Below are 16,465 nucleotides of genomic sequence, written 5' to 3'. Positions count from 1 at the left end.
TCTTAAGGGTCGCGTTTAACTTGTATTTTTGTGCTCTCACCTGTTTTTGCTGCTTGAGTAGTGGTGACTTAATAAAATAGTACTGTGGTGCTTGTTGAAGACTATCTAACAATAATAATGGTTTAGTTTGAAAACTAAGATAAAAGTAGCAAAGCTAGATGGTAGGTTGTTCTGTGGTAGATAAAGACAAAAAGGTCTAAAGTGAGAGAGGTTTGTGCTGCTTCCCGAGATAAACTTATTTCTCAGAATGCTGCAAGATGAAGGCCTTGTCAGTGGTTGCAAAGACTTCTTCTGTGAAGGACTGAATGTCACCTTTAGATTTTACACCCTTATGTACACGTACACTTGATGCCACTTGAAGGTAATGTGTATTAATTCGCTTCGCCTAGTATTCTGTCTTTGAAACCAGTGACTTGTACGGCTGCTTCTTTGTGAAGACCTTTCTAAGTTTTGAAGTCTAAACAAAACAGTTTATTAATTAGCTACCTTGGTGTGGCAAATTGGCTTTGGTCCCTGTTAAGGGACAGAGGATACTGGTTAGCAAGGATGTATAAAATCTGACTGCTGGATGTAAATATAGTTTAAGTGTTGGTACGAAGGGATTTCAGGAATGAGAAAGAAAAGGGATGGGATGGTCAGAGGACACTTAGATGTACTGGATAATGTGGGACCTGGGCATGATGTAAATGGTATGGCATAAGGAGTGGAGATTGTACCAGGTCTGGCTGGGGTGGAGGCGACTTTCTTCATAGCAGCCTGTATGGTGCTGTTCTTTGTATTTCTGTCTAGAAGTGTTGATAATACACCAGTGGTTTGGCTGTTGCTGAACAGTGCTTGCACGGTATCAAAGCTCTCGCCAACCCATGCCTTGCTTAAGGCCGGTAGGCTGGGGGTCTGCAGGAATTTGGGAGTAATGATTACGCGTGCGGAAGCCCTGCTTTCCAAGAAGTGGCTGAGCATCTGCCTGCTGATGGGAGGCAGTGAATAAATTCCTTATTTTACTTTGCTTTACACATGCAGCGTTTGCTTTTCTTATTAAACTGTCATCATCTTGAAGGGGTGGTGGGGGGTTTGTGAGAAATGCTCACACCAAAATCAAAATGTCATCACGACACTGACAAAAGCAGACAATTTACACAGTAAAACTCCACCCTTTGTCCCTTCACCGCTTCACAACCACAAAAGATTCCCCACAATTATTCCCTCCTCTGGCAACATCCAGTACCAGTTTTGCCTGTTACTGCTCCTGGTTACTGTCTTCATCTTGACCAACGAGCTTTTCCACCTTATTTTCTCCCCCATCCTTTGGAGGAGGGGGAGTGGCTGGGTGGGCATTTGGCAGCTGGCCATGGTCAACTCATCATATCCACCACGGTATCTCCAGGGGCTGCAAGGAAGTCTCTTCCCTGGTGCCTGCAGCAACTCCTCCCCTCCATCTCCTCTGACCTCAGTGCTCACAGGGCTGTTTCTCACACTTTCTCCACGCACCCCCCACCCTCCCTCACTGCTGGGCAGCATTTGGCCCTTTCTTACATACATTTCCCCTGAGGCGGCACCATCTCGGCTGTCAGCCGTGCCCTGCGGTAGATCTGTTGGAACCATCTGTGTCCAGCACGGGGCAGCTCCAGTGTCTCCTCACAGAGGCTCCCCTGCCGTCCTCCCCTGCCAGCACCTAGACACAGACACCCAGGACACTTGGTAACCTGCTGTAGCACTTTATAGCTCTTACTGTTGAGTGGGAGAGATGCTTGGAAATGTACAAATTTGGTAATGGGGTGTGTGGGGAAATGTCAGGTCAACTATCACAACGCTTTAACTTTCTGGCTAGCTTTAAGCTCGTCTCAGAGGTGAGTCTCTAAAACAAGATTGCCAAGTCTGGATTGCTATTTTCACTTTAACTTGGTGCATCTTCTATACTAGATGTTTCTAGTATAGAAACTAGGGTTTCAAGGGAAAAGATGGGAACCAACATTACGGTGTACTTAGTGGTTAGGGACATGCATGCTGTGTTGGGAGAGATCATCTGCTCCATTCTTTCTGCCCCTGGGGTCCTGCTGCCACTTGGTTACCTCTTCTGCCTTGCCTGCCTTCCGAAGTGACCTGCGTGCCTTGGCAGTTTTATTCCTGTCTTGTTTGTGATGAACATTGACTTCCCCACCTCCCCCTCCCCTGATGTATTACCCTGTATTCTACTGGGTGAATATTATACTACTGTGTCCATATTTCTAACCTCTGCACAACTTTTGCATTATCTCAGCTGCCTTCGTAGTAGCTGCCAATTTGATAACCTCTTAAACTAAAACGTTGTTTGCTAATCCTCTTCAGTTTATTAATCAAGATATTATATTTTTAGAATGGATAAACAAGCTTTTATAAATGTATGAAATTTAATATTTACCTCATAATTAATTGACACAAAACTATTGAATGCTGCAGAATTTTTTCAATGATGCTAATCTTTCTGCGTATCTAAAAACTCTTCACAGGATTAAACTTCTTTCCTCTAAACCTGTTTACTTGCAATCTTTAAGACCCTGGACACAGTTATTTGACTTCCAACTGCTCTTGAAATATCATTGCTGGAGAGAGCCAAGGTTTAACACAGTACTGCAGATTAATAAATTATTGGAATGCGCAATATCTTTCATACTTTTGGAAATAAGTTTTTTATGAAATTAATTATCCTGAAAACAGTGTTTGTTTCAGTGAAAAGAATAACAGCATTTTGTATAACCCCTTTGTAGGGAGGATTGCAAAATTACTTCAGAAAGGCATTAGACCTCTGGACGTGTTCCCTTGTTGTGCATACTGTGCATATACTTCAGTTTCTGTTTTATCAGTGAGGAACAAGAATGGAACAAGGAGGCCTTTCGTTGTCTAATATAAAACAAGAAGTTTGTATTGGTGCCAGGTACGCAATTTAGGAGCCTGAATTACCTGACACTATTTTGTGATGTCTTGTGGAGTCATGTTCAAAGTGAATGCTAATGGGCTGCCACAATGGAGGGGTAACATCTTTTTAATGGAAGATCTACAGCAATAGGGAATTGGATACCCTGTGATTTACAGTAATCACTAAAGCATGCTTATTACTTGTTCTTGTTTAGCCCCCTACTTGGAACTTGAAGCAGATTCTAGCACTGCAAGGCTTCCATCTCTTCACTTGATGAAAATGGAGAAAATGAAAAGATGAGACCTTGTTTGGGAAGTACCTTCAAAAAATGTTTAGTGAAGGTCATCATTAAGTATGAAATGCTCAGCCAAGCTTACTCATTTAAGACTACTGTTCCCTTGATTAGGGGTCAGGTTTTCAAGTGAAAAGTTTGCTGGGCAACTTCATACCCCCAGAAGTTCCCTAGGGAATAAATTGAAACACTTGAAACTGAATACTGCTCATGATGGGGTACTAAAATGGAACAAGCGTTGAGTGCAAGTCTCTTTATGACCTGCCCATTTCCGTTGGAAGTGTAGAAGAGTTGGAAGCAGGGACAGGTGAGCCAGGAGGCATATAGAAATGCTGATCATTCAAGGATAGGATTTGTAAAGCCAAAGCCTACCCAGAATCTGACAAGTGATTTAAGGGCAACAAAAAGGGCTTCTAAACAGATATGAGAAAAATCTTGTGACAAAGGATGGGGAAATAACTGAGGTACTTGCTGCCTTCTTCACTATGGCCTTTACTGGTAAAACGCCTTCAGCAATCCTGAGCCCCTGAGAAGAGTGATAAAATCTCAAGCAAGGAATACTTACCCTTGGTGGAGAAGGATCAGATTATGGAACGCTTAAACAGGACATACACGAGTCTGCGGGACTTTGTGGCGTGCACTAATAAGTGCTGAATGAACTGGTTGATGCCATTATGAGGTTACTCTTTGTTATCTTTGAAAGGTCATGGCAATTGAGGGAGATTCCTGAGGACTGGAAGAAAGCAATTCCACCACCACTGTCTTCCAGAAGCACAAGGAGGAGAATCTGGGGAACTATAGGTGATTGGCCTTGTGTAAGTCCCCATGGAGGTGATGGAGCAAATAATCCTGGAAAATGTTTCCAAACACATAAAGGACAAGAAGATGATTGGGAGCAGTCAGCATGGATTTGTGAAGGTGAAATCATACTTGACGAACCTGATAGCCTTCTATGATGAGATGAGTAGCTCGGTAGATAAGAGGATAGAAGTGGATGTTGTTTATCTTGACTCTAGAAAGCCTTTTGACATTGTCTCCCATAACATCCTCATTGAAAAACTGATGAAGTCTGCATTAGACAAATGAACATGAGATAAACTGAAAACTGACTGAGCTGCTGGACATATAGGGTTGTGGTCAGTAGCACAAAGTCCAATGGGAAATCAGTCCCTAGTGGTGTACCCAGGGACTCGTAGTAGGACAAATACTGTTTAACGTCTTTATTAATGATCTGGATGATGGGACTTGAGCGCACCTTCAGCAAGTTTGCAGACCATAACAAAAGTGGGAGGAGTGGCTGGTATACCACATGATTGTGCTGCCATTCAGAAGGACCTTGAGAGGCTGAAGAAATGGGCCGACAGGAATCCTGTGAAGTTCTGCAAAAGGAAATGCAGAGTCCTGTCCAGGGATAGCTGCATGCACCAGTACTGACTGTCTGGACGGCAGCTTGGCAGAAAAGGCTCTGGAGGTCCTGGTGGACACCAAGCTCAGCAGGAGCAGCAATGTGGCCTTGAGGCGAAGAACACCAACAACCTCCTGGGCTGTATTAGGGAGAGTGTCACTGGCAGCTTGAGGGAATGATCCTTTCCCTTTACTCTGGGGGTTGAGGCACATCTGGAATGCTCTGTCCGGTTCTGTGCTCCCCAGTATGAGACACATATGGACATGATATAGCAAGTCCAGCAAATGATCATGAAGATTGTTAATGGTTGGGAGCGTGCCTCATGAGATGAGGCTGAGAGCTGGCTTTCTTCAGCCTGGAGAAGGGAGGACTCAGGGGGATCTTATCAATGCGTATTGTCACAAATGGAAATACAGGAAATTTCCTTTGAGCATCAGGTTGGTCAAACCTGGAACAGGTGACCCAGAGAGGTTTTGGAGTCTCTATCCTTGAAGATGATGGTCAAAGCTTGACTGGACATGGACCTGAGCAACTTTCCCTAGTTCACCCTGCTCTGAGCAGGAACTTTTCCACTAGAAAATCTCCAGAGCCCCTTTCCAGTCTTTGCTGTTTTGTGATTCTCTGTTTCTGTTAATTTTTTTAACATTATAAGCCTCAGTAACTAGTTAGTGTCAGATGTTACAAATTTCCATTGGTGTCAGCCAGAATAGGAGATAGGGAAAATAATTTGTATGGGAAGAGTTTGTAATGCTGAAGCATTCCTTGACCAATTACAGGTTTTGCAAACCTTATACTTTAACAGCTTTTATTCTTGTTTGTGTCCCAGTCGTCTTGTGCTAGCAGCTGTCGGTCTTGAGCCTGTCCTTCTGCAAGTCTCAACAGCAGATGTAGCTCAGCAGGTTGCCTAGCAGACTGGCAAGCTGAAAATGATATGGAGAACTTCTTACCTGCTCAGCAGGTATGTGCTGTGCAACTAGTCCAGCCCCACATGATGTTAGGAGGTTCTTGTCTCTGCTTGCTGCTGCAGAAGTGCTCACTGAGGTGTCACTTTCTTCTTGCCTCCTCAGTGTGGCAGCTTTGGAATCGTTGCCTGCATTGTGGGTGTGGGCTCAGCAGTAATACTTTCTCCAGGTCTTCAGATTGTTCCTTTCTCTCAAGGTACAAGAGCAACTGTGGGGAAATGGGAATCTGCTCATTGAATAACTTGAGCATAGAACTGGCTTCCTCAGCACTGTCTGTCTATCCAGACTTGTGTGCGTACAGAGACTCAAGACCAGTCTTTCACAAGACAAATCCATGGAGGATGAGCCTGCAGGTCTCTTGTGCTAAGCAATGGGTGCAGTTGCAAGGCTTTTGTCTTGCAGCATCACTCACCTTGTGATGACAACATTTGTCTTCTGCCCTTTTTGAAAGTGCCACTTGATAAGGTGGCCTATAAAGAACAGCAGAGACAATCAATATTGTCCTGCGTATGGTCAGATCTCTTTAAAAATGCTGAGTCTGAGACTTTTTCTTTTTGTGTTACTTAGTCTGTGTGTAAGCATCCCTGCCAAACTCAGTATTGGCACGCTGTCTGCAAGGATGGACGGTCTGAAAGCTGGGAATGTGTCTGTGGTAATTGGTTAGAAAAAAGACTGAACATTGGACCAAGATTTTATGCTCAAAACCATGTATTCCCTGTACTGCTACAGACTGGCTTTGTGACAGCCAAGTAAACTGAAACTGAATATCTAGAGGAATTTTATTTTATTGCTCACACTGAAGTACTGGGCGTTGAGTTGTCAGTGCCCTTTTGGGATGTGGCCCAAAGGTTGGTTTATTACATGTTTCTTCAGTGGCACTTCACTGCTGCCTTTTCCCACCTAATTGCTAAATAAGCATTTGCGTAGCTGTGCAGCAAAATAGGTTGGGAACTTCACCCAACTGAAATGTTGGGGCAGTTCTTAATTTCTTTGAGTATTTCCCCCCACTCCATGCAGATCAGTTTCTTGATTGGCGTGACTGCAGCTATGTTAGCGTTTGTCTATTTCAACTACATTGGTCACCATGGTATTCTATGAAACTGCCCTAACTCACCAAGAAATCATGAAATAAGGATATTATACATATTTGGGTACTCGGTATCACACTGAAGCCAAAGCAGCTGAGGTTTAGAGTAGCCTCTGCTTCAATGCAGGTTAAACCATTGTCACTAGAATGAGAAATAGGTGGCTAATGTGTCTTACAGCACAGTGCAGGGGTTTGGTGTCACTGAAAATAAGGACCCCAGTCACTGCTGGGCTGTAACTGGGTGGTAGGAGTTCTGTGTCCCTCTGGTGCTGTATAAAACAGCTTTGTGCATGTGGTGTGGAAGCCCTTTGGGACAATGAGAAGCCGTGGCAAAGGGGCAAACAAGGTGGAGGGGAAATCAAATTTTGGTCAAACAAAGCATTCTCTTCAGGATTATTAGGTATAATTCATAAACCTTCTCTTTGGGAAGACTTCTTGTGTTTCAAAGGGGTTTTTTGAAGTGCTTTGAAAATATGAAGTGAAAATGTCTTAATTACCCAAAAAAATGCATGCTTAGTTTATGCCATGCCTTGCTTACCCACCTCCCTGCGCTCCCCCCCTTTCCTTTTGGTAAGGAAAGGTTGTATTTGTACTTCTAGTAGCTTGCTTATACGTCGTCAAAACAGCAAACTGCAGCAATTTCAAACCTGGATGAGCTACTTCACTCCAGGTCTCTGTTTTGCTTCTGTTTGTGCTCCCACTGTTGGGCAGGGCCTTATGGGGAGATGCTGAAGTAGCAGGAGGGGAGGGAGGTTATTGCTAGAGGGATTTGTTCTGTGAAGCTTCTAGCACAGATTTTTTGGACCATGGCCAAAGCTTGTTGAAGGCAAATTTCATGTACTTCTGGCTGCCTGAGTTGAAGCTCTTGTTTCCCATATGTGTCTCATGTCTTGGGCCAAATCTTGCCCTTAGTGGAAACCTGGAAAGCCTACTCAGTTTCTGGTAGCACTGAAGTCAATACTGGGTAAACTTTGCACATTTTGCTATTGACATTGTAGTTAGTGAGACTACCATGAGTTATACTTGGGCAGTGGCTGTCTCCAAAGTCCAATCAGCGCAGAAACCTCCGAGGGGAGCAGTATTCCTTTAAGGGACGGCGGGCACGTCGCCTCACTGTCAGTGGCTGTGTGCTTTTTCTTGTTACCTTCTTATAATTGAAGGCCAGCTGCCAATAACACCATGTGGATTTGGAAACCATGGAGCTACACACTTCATCTTGCAATTATGCCCCCTCTGGGGTTCTGATATTTTATTGTTTAATAGCATTAAATCCTTTTTAATTAAAAAACCTTCCAGGGGTACTAGTTTCAGGCGAGTTATGTGAACAGGAGACACATCAGTTGCTCCTATACGTACTGGGCTGCACAAAGGCTGGCTGCAAACTTGGGTTAACACAGATGTGGCTGTTATTCAGATCTCCACTCAAAATCTTCTAATCTCTTTGAATGCTTTTGTTTCAGCTTAGGACCTGTCTCTGGTTTTGAAGTGTCCGATAACTGTATCGGAAGACTGCTGGTCTGTGTCTGCATTGGTATCTTGCTCTGGCACTGTAGTGAATTTTGAAGCAAGCCCCTGGTTGTCCTATTTGCTGTGACTGAGCTAGTTTGAGCAGTTTGGGGGTCTGTTTCTTTGGAAAAAAACTAAACCAGATGCTGTGCTCTATGTGTGCATAGGATTCTCCTCAGTCCTGATGGAGACATAAGGCCTGATGGCTTGTCTGTATTACTTTGAATTCTTCCAATGTGACCATACACGGGCCATTGGAGGAGGACTGAACTACCAAGCTCTTGTTAAATCCAGGATGTTTCTTGTGCCAGGTAAAGGGCTGGATGGTTTGTATGCCTTTAACTGCTGTTGACTGTGATGCCTCAATACTTTGTAATTCCCCATGCTCTCTAGATCCACCTTTCTCCTAGTTTAAAATCCTTTCCTTTGTTTAACTAATAACTTCCATTGTCATTCACCTTTGCTTGAATCACTCATCTCCTATAATTCATTTTATTTTCTGTATTATCCTCTCTTTACTACACTATATACTGCAGTGGTGACACCTGGTCCTTTGTTATCCCAGCAGACCAGGCAAAGTACAGCCTGGGGACCCCTGAAAACAACATAGCTTTTCAGCCTGTGACGTGAAAGACCTGAAAGCCTCTTCAGTGGCAGAATAACCCAGCAGTAATATCAGATGATCTTTGATAGTAACCTTGTGGCTGCCTCTGGCTACTAGAGGTGCAGTCAGAGTCTGATTAAATCTAGTAAAGTAAGGGGGTGTCGTGGAGATCTGGGACCACAGCTGTACTTCATGCAATAGTTTTGCCAGTCACAGAGACTGCATGAACTGAGCTTCTTGTGGGGATGTGGTAATGCAGAAGCTGGAGACTGGGTTTCGGCACCAGAGTGCCTTTAGGTGCAAGGACACATCCGGGTCAGCTGTTTCCCATTTCCCTCTGCTGTAACCTACGTTTGAAACCCTTTTTCTAGCACTCTCCATTCCCTCTCTGGTGACAGAACTGCTTTTCCTGCTGTGTCTTTAGGTAAGTGTGGGCTCCGCATGAGGCTTTGGATGGAAATGGGGCATTTGCCTGGGAACTGCCAAGCACCGGAGGTTACTGGTCTGACCATGAGAACGTTATGCTTTTTAAAAGCAATTCCCCTAGGGTTATGAGATGTAGGCAGACCTTCTTGTGGTGCAACAGAGATGATGGAAATTGTCTGCACAGTCCCCACCCTGAATTAGTGTCTAGCTTAGTCCAGGCTACTGTTTACATCATGAACGCGGCAAGCCTTGACTCTTGCCCCTTGTGTGGCGTCTTCCCCTCCCCGAAGGCTGTGGTTATAGACTTATACAGTTGTAATGGCATCACGCACGGCAATACTGCAGATCCCATTCCCTGCTACACAAGCAGCACAAACATAAGTGTTGAAATGGATTTTGGTTGGGATCTGAGAGATTCACCTGTGGTAGTTGTGCCCATCAAGGAGGAGGGCAGAAAAAGGATAAGAGAGCCTTGTCACGTTTGCCAAGGTGTTGCCACAAGTGCTTTGGGTCTGTGAGATGCCATATTACACCTAGGTGAGAGAGGATTACAAGTAGACTTCTGCCTCAGCAGGGATTTTTGGGTCATTGACTGGTGGTGGGGATGTCCCGTAGTGTAATGCGCTCTCCACAGCAGAATGTTCATGGACTGGGTAGGCAACAGTGTCAGGAGGGAGCAGGTTGGTGGTAAGCACTGGTTTGGGGGTTAGGGGAGTCCTGTGGCTGACTTCATCTATCTGTAAGTCTTGCTCAAATGTTGTCCCATGAGCAATGTGGTCCCACCAGTCTCCTAGGCCCACCGTGTGTGGGCCTCTGGAAAAGCTTCTGGAGCCAGCTTTTTCCTAAAAGTGATTCAGTGCCTTCCCCCCTGCATCCCGCCATCAAATGTGGTTGTGGAGGGCTGATGTCCAAGTGTCTGCACTCCTGGGGCATCTGCTGTGCTGCAGGATTAAAACCACCGTGTCCTGGTCCTCTTCCCTTTCCCCAGGGTTGCCTGTGTTTGGGCACTGTTCAGGCTCGGAGTGGGAGGGAGTCTGGGGACAGAGTGCCACAAGCAAAAAGCAGAAACAGAACAACGACGCTCAATTTTGTTTGCGAGACCTTCTATGGGTAGCGATGCTGGGGTGGTGAAACTCTACTGCCGCCTGTGCAAGGCACACGAAAGGAACCAACATATGTTGCTTTCTAGAGGGGTCTGCAGAAAGCCCTACAGCTGACGAACCAGACATTTGTGTGAGTTTTGGAACGTTTGGTTCGGGGGACAAGATTAAATCTTGTCCGGTTTAATCTCTCTCACTTTTTGTTTAATCATCCAGTTCCATAGTTTGAGATCTTTTTAAAACCAAGGTAGTTAGCAGATGGCTACATGAGCATATGGCTAAACTACCTGTTTGTCTTTTAACATGCAAGAAAATAAATTTCACTTCAAATATTGGATACAGTGAAGATGATTAGACATTTATTACATTTCTTCCCTTCTTTGCTCTAATAAAACCAAGTTTACAGAAAGCTCTCCATAATGCTGGAAAGGGGTGTGACCTTCTTTTCAGTGAAAAAGATGTTGCTTTGCATTTGCTAACCCATAAGCAATCCAAAATTTATACTTCCTTGCACTAAAAGCTGTCTCAAACTAATTGGCAATCTCGGTTTGCTTAAAAATAAATAAATAAATAAAACCCTCGAGTCTTTCAAGTTCATCTCTGCCTCTGTCTGTTAGTTTCCATCTGGTAGTACACCAGAGAACTCTAGAACATATGCTGCTCATCTCAAGGGTAGATATAGGGATTGTTGGAAGAAATAATTTTAAAAAATCATTAACAGATAGATATTAATGTGCATCTACTGTGGGCCATGTGGCAATGCCATTCTCCATTTTATCAGTTCTATTTGTTTAAACTAATAAAATGTATTTTTAAATAAATTGCTGGTTAACTTCAGATCGAGGCACATGCAACAGAGCAGTGGCTTATGAACTTACAGCTGGGGTGAGACCTGTGATTTCCTTTAGGGACAGTGAAATCTGTATGCTCCCACTCTGCTGCAGCCAGGACATGGGCATTCCTCATCCTGATAGGAACAGAAGGAAACTTTGTACGTGGCCAGATATTGAGGTGCATCCCTGGAGGTATTTAAAAGATGGGTAGACGTAGTGCTTAGCGATATCGTTTAGTGATGGTTTTTGTCAGTGTTAAGTTGATGGTTGTACCCGATGATCTGAAAGGTCCCTTCCAACCTAGGCAATTCTATGATTCTGTGTATAGGTGATGGGAGCGGCTGCGTTTTGCTCGATCAGGTGCAGATCTGGTCACCTGAGGCCCTCTAGGAAGAATTTACTTTTCTGCGTTGCTAGGCATAGCATAAAAGCTGGATGGCCTTGCTTTAGGATATCAGTTTGCTGTGACTGCGTCTGTGAGAGTTAGAGTAGTTGGCAAGACTCTGTGTTTCCCAGCAATTTTTCAGCTATAACTGTATAGTGTGTTTGTTTTGTAAAAAATAATTCCTTGAGATGTAGTGTCAAGGATACCAAGGCACATGTCTGTAGAGACAGAGCTGAGCCTGGTGCTGTGGCAGCTCGACAAGTTGCCTCCAGCTGATCTGACTGAATAAGACATTTAAGTGAGAAATAAACACCGTTACACCCAGCTGCAAAGAAGCTACTGGACTACCTCTGTGCCTTGCCCATGCTAGTCTAGCAGGTAGCTTAGCTTCCAACAAACATGTTTGAGCTCACCAATTACCTTAAACTTCATCTATGCTCTCATTACAGGTCTTGCATAACTGAAGTATGTATTATCTACCCACTTTTATTTCTTTGTGGTAGCAGTATACTCTGTGAAATGGAGGAACCTCAAACCTTTCTTCATGTTACTTGCACCTAAGAACTTGCAGTTTTTAATTACAGTGGACAAAGAGTAAATTGAACTAATTAGGGGCCTGAATAAACATAGTACTTTTGTGTGCTACATAATTAAATACCTTGTTGAAAACAGCTTATTATCTTTCTGGCTTACTTAAATGTTGCCAATTAGTAAAGTATTGATTTTCTCTTTCCAAGTCCCAAAGATGAGATAAATCATGAATACCTGATCTTAAAACTGCAGAGGTGGAGACCAACTTGCTAGAAGAGCCATATGGCCTGCAGTACACTTTTTCAGGAATCCCTGGCAGTTCCCCTTTGTGTGACGGGAAACGCTCCTCTCATATCCAACCTACGTGTGTTCTCTCACATAACAAATACACTTTGCAATACGGAGCTTAAAGGTTTCTTCTTTCTCCCAAGATTCTCAGTTGAATTTGGGTGAAGATACAACTCAATCTTATATATCTAAAAAACTAAATACTTTCTGTAAAGGTGAATCGCACTCTTTGCCTTTTGAAGTTATTAGCTCTGTGTTTGATTATTTTTTTTAATAATATTTTCATTTGACAGAGTAGTCGTGCAAAAAAAAGTGTAGACTGACTTTAAAGATTGTAAGTAGTTTAATTATAGAACATCCTCCCTTTCACGCCCATTTCACAAATGCAGATGTATCTTGAAAACATGCTAACTTATACAAGGATTGTATTTGTTAATCATGTACACAGTTTTATTTATGTTGCAGTATTACCCTTCTCCACTCACCTGTTCTGATGGTAACTTTCCCCTTGAAAGTTTTCTGTAATAGACTAGATTTTCCCTGAGAGACCCAGGTCCCTGCTATGAATTTTGAAAGTATGCCTAATCCTCCTCAAACATGCTCCAAATGTTAACTATTAGGATTCCCGTACATTGCTTTAAATTTTGTTTGAATAAGAACAAAGTTTTTCTGGGCAACATGTTTATGAGAGAACCTGGGTAAATGACTAGTTCAATGACAATAATAATGATAGCAGTGGTTGGCACCTGGACAGACTCTTCTGACCTTTCTGGAACTAATTTACTTTTTGACAATTGAAATGAGCAGAAACAAATTAAGCAAGAAAAGGATCAAGTGCTCATCAGCATATTTCCTCTGAAAGCAAAAAAAACTGGCTTCCACATGCAAAACCTGCCTGATAATTGTCCTGGAGCTTAATGAAGCGGGGCATCAACAATTTCCTTTAAACAGAATGAAAGCATGGGTAAAAATGTGGAAAAGATTGCGTTTGTGTGGCTGATAAATGACAGTGGGCCTCTAACTTTTGAGAAATGTGAGGGTAGGGTTGGCAGTGGCTATTCAAGGAAGGATTGCACCTTGGCAGGAAAAGAAAATTTGAAGTCAAAAGGATGGTATGTTCATCCAAATACCTTTCAAGCAATGAAAATTGAGTGGAAACAAAAATGGAATAGAAAACTTGTGGAAGATTACCGATAGAATGGTGCAAGACTCCCTGATTTTTAGATCGGGGTAGGTCCCAACTTTGGAATGGAGGGTAAGAATCAGAGATTGGTATAAAGATTGGCTGTGTAATTGAAAGGTAAACCAGACCTAAATCTGCAGCTTTAGTGGTTTCCAGTAATTATTGACAGAAAAGATGATGTTTTCCATAATAAAAAGCACTTGGTACTCTTTTTAATATTTGTAAGAGCTTGTACTTTGTAGCTGCTAGGTTTGCAGAACTTTGCTTGACAGATTCAACACAATACAATTCTGGTTTAAGGGTGATGTTTTTCAAGAATGTTTTGTCAAAACCTTGTTCTGCATTTGTCCCTGTGGACTGGGGCAATCCCAAGCACAAATACAGGCTGGGCAGAGAATGGATTGGGAGCAGCCCTGAGGAGAAGGACTTGGGGGTGTTGGTTGATGAGAAGCTCAACATGAGCCGGCAACATGCGCTCACAGCCCAGAAAGCCAACTGCATCCTGAGCTGCATCAAAAGAAGTGTGGCCAGCAGATCGAGGGAGGTGATTCTCGCTCTGTACTCCACTCTGGTGAGACCCCACCTGAAATACTGCGTCCAGCTCTGCGGCCCCCAACATGAGAAGGACATGGACCTGTTGGAGCGATGATGAGGGGGCTGGAGCACCTCTTCTGTGAAGACAGACTGAGAGAATTGGGGTTGTTCAACCTGGAGAAGAGAAGGCCCCAGAGACCTTATAGCAGCCTTCCAGTACCTAAAGGGGGCCTACAGGAAAGATGGGGAGGGACTTTTTATCAGGGAGTGTAGTGATAGGATGAGGGGTAACAGTTTCAAACTGAAAGAGGGGAAATTTAGATGAGATATTACAAAGAAATTCTTTCCTGTGAGAGTGGTGAGACACTGGAACAGGTTGCCCAGAGAAGCTGTGGCTGCCCCATCCCTGGAGGTGTTCAAGGCCAGGCTGGATGGGGCTTTGAGCTGTCTGGTCTAGTGGGAGGTGTCCCTGCCCATGGCAGGGGGGTTGGAACTAGATGATCTTTAAGGTCCCTTCCAACCCAAACCATTCTGGGATTTCAGCATGTAGAGGAAGAAGAGGTCTCCTATGGTATTAGCGATACGGCTCTTGCTGCTCACCGAGGGTGAATTCTTATGCGCACTCCCTAGACTTTCTAGAGTTTCTACAGTTTTCAAAGGCCACATGACAGCAGAGCAGCGGTCCTTTCTTTTCAAATCCTGTGTTACTGTTGGGCCAGACATGCTTTTGGTGGACAGGCTGAGTGGGACTTCTCGTGCCCTTGCTGGTCAGATATGGATCCAGATTGGAAGGCAGAGACACTTCATTGATTTCACCCTTGCTCACCGCTTGGCTGGAGCGGGAGGAGGTGCTAGGGTGTGGTGAGGAAGGCTGAGGAATGGATCGGAAAGAAAGGAGATACGAGAGGCTACAGTCAGGTTGCTGTTTTGTTTAATTCCAGTGTTTTTGGAGGATGGCAAGTCAGAATAGGAGCCGTGAGAGGAATAGGAAAGTGCAGAAGGGGAAGGGTCAGCAGTGGGGTAGGCAGATCAGCAGCATAAAAGTAAGCATTGCAACAACAGGGAGGGTTGGAGGAATAAAGCTGAAGAGGAGAACCAAGGAGAGGAATGCAAGTTGAGGAGAAAGAAGAATACTGTAACTGTAGCTAGAAGGAGAGAGGGGCAAAGGAGGTAGAGAGAAGAGGATGGATTTGGGAGAAGACGACAGAAGAATGATAGTGTCAGGATATATCTACTACAGAGCTTGAAACTCAAAATTGGTATCCCCTTGTTGTGTAGCAGAGAAATCCATTGGCAAAGCATGTGGCTGTATCGGCGGGGCACAGGGCAGCGTCCTCAGCAGTGGAATCAAGGGCTGTATGTCTTCTTACACCTGAGCTGGCTGGCTTGGGGTTTTATTGCACAGTACTATTTCTTATCATATAGATGCAGCTTATATCTGTAATTCTGGGTTTACAGAGAGTATAAGAGTGACATCTGTAGCAAAGCCTTTACTGGTTGATAGAATTTTTCTTTGTGGCTTCAGGTGCTTTACCTCATGCATACAGAGATAAGAAGCCTTTAACCAATGCCAGAGTGCACAGCTTCCTCAATAAAAATGTATGTCTTCACTCTTTGAAATGCATGAGATGCTTCATTGTATTTGCTCTGCTTTGCAGTATCCACTTCCTTTACTTTCTGTAGATGGTGGGTAATGCTTGTGGAATTATAGTAATCTCTAAATGAAGTTTGGTGGTTTGGGTTCCTTTTTATGGTATGTTTTGTAGTTGCCTGTGCTGAAAGCTTCCAGTTGCTTAGGATTTTTTTTTTTGGTTTATCTTTATAACTATCCTGTGAGAGGTGATAAATTAGTGTTACTGTTTTTGAGGATAACGGAATACCACTAATTTCCCTATTGACAAAGACTGGCAGTTTGTTTGCAGCACCTGGCATTGTTTTTAGCCTGCATCTTCTGGAGCTTCTCGTTTTGCTCAGAAGCTGCATCAAACAACTAGTGTTTATTTGCATGTGTACGTCCCTCTCCCTCCTAGGTATGTATGTTTAACATACTAATTATCTGTTTGGTTTTTTTCTCAAAGTTGTTTTTCCTTGCTTTAGCTCAGCGAGCATCATGCTAATGATTTGGCTGGTTGTTTCCTTTTCCGTTTAGCTTGTTTTTCTTTCACTGTCTGCATGTTTTGTTTGTTTGTTTTTTGGGGGAGGTGGGTGTTTATAAGTCCTTGGAGCATGAGCATAGTAAAATAGAACCTGTCCTCTGCCCTGGGAAGACTTTAGTTGTGTCTTTTGTAGCCTTTTGGGAAAACTTTTTATTGCATGTTGTTTTGCTTAATTTTAACATCCTCTAATGAGATGTCTTCTATTAATTACATTACCTAACTGATCCAATAACTTTAAAACACAAAACCTCTTAGAACCGTTTTTACAAGTTTATTATGC

General features: G+C 43.5%; 1 protein-coding gene across 2 annotated transcripts in view; it reads left to right on the top strand.

Annotated features, from left to right (window-relative positions):
• Positions 1 to 16,465, top strand: part of GLP1R (glucagon like peptide 1 receptor) — an 87,849-nt gene that overhangs the window by 32,132 nt on the left and 39,252 nt on the right. The gene's annotated exons all lie outside the window — the stretch shown is intronic.

This window comes from Chroicocephalus ridibundus, chromosome 3 (assembly GCF_963924245.1).
Source record: "Chroicocephalus ridibundus chromosome 3, bChrRid1.1, whole genome shotgun sequence".
NCBI classification, from domain to species: Eukaryota; Metazoa; Chordata; class Aves; order Charadriiformes; family Laridae; genus Chroicocephalus; species Chroicocephalus ridibundus.
Note: the sequence above shows the minus strand (reverse complement) of the source record. Positions and strands in the feature narration are given on the sequence as shown.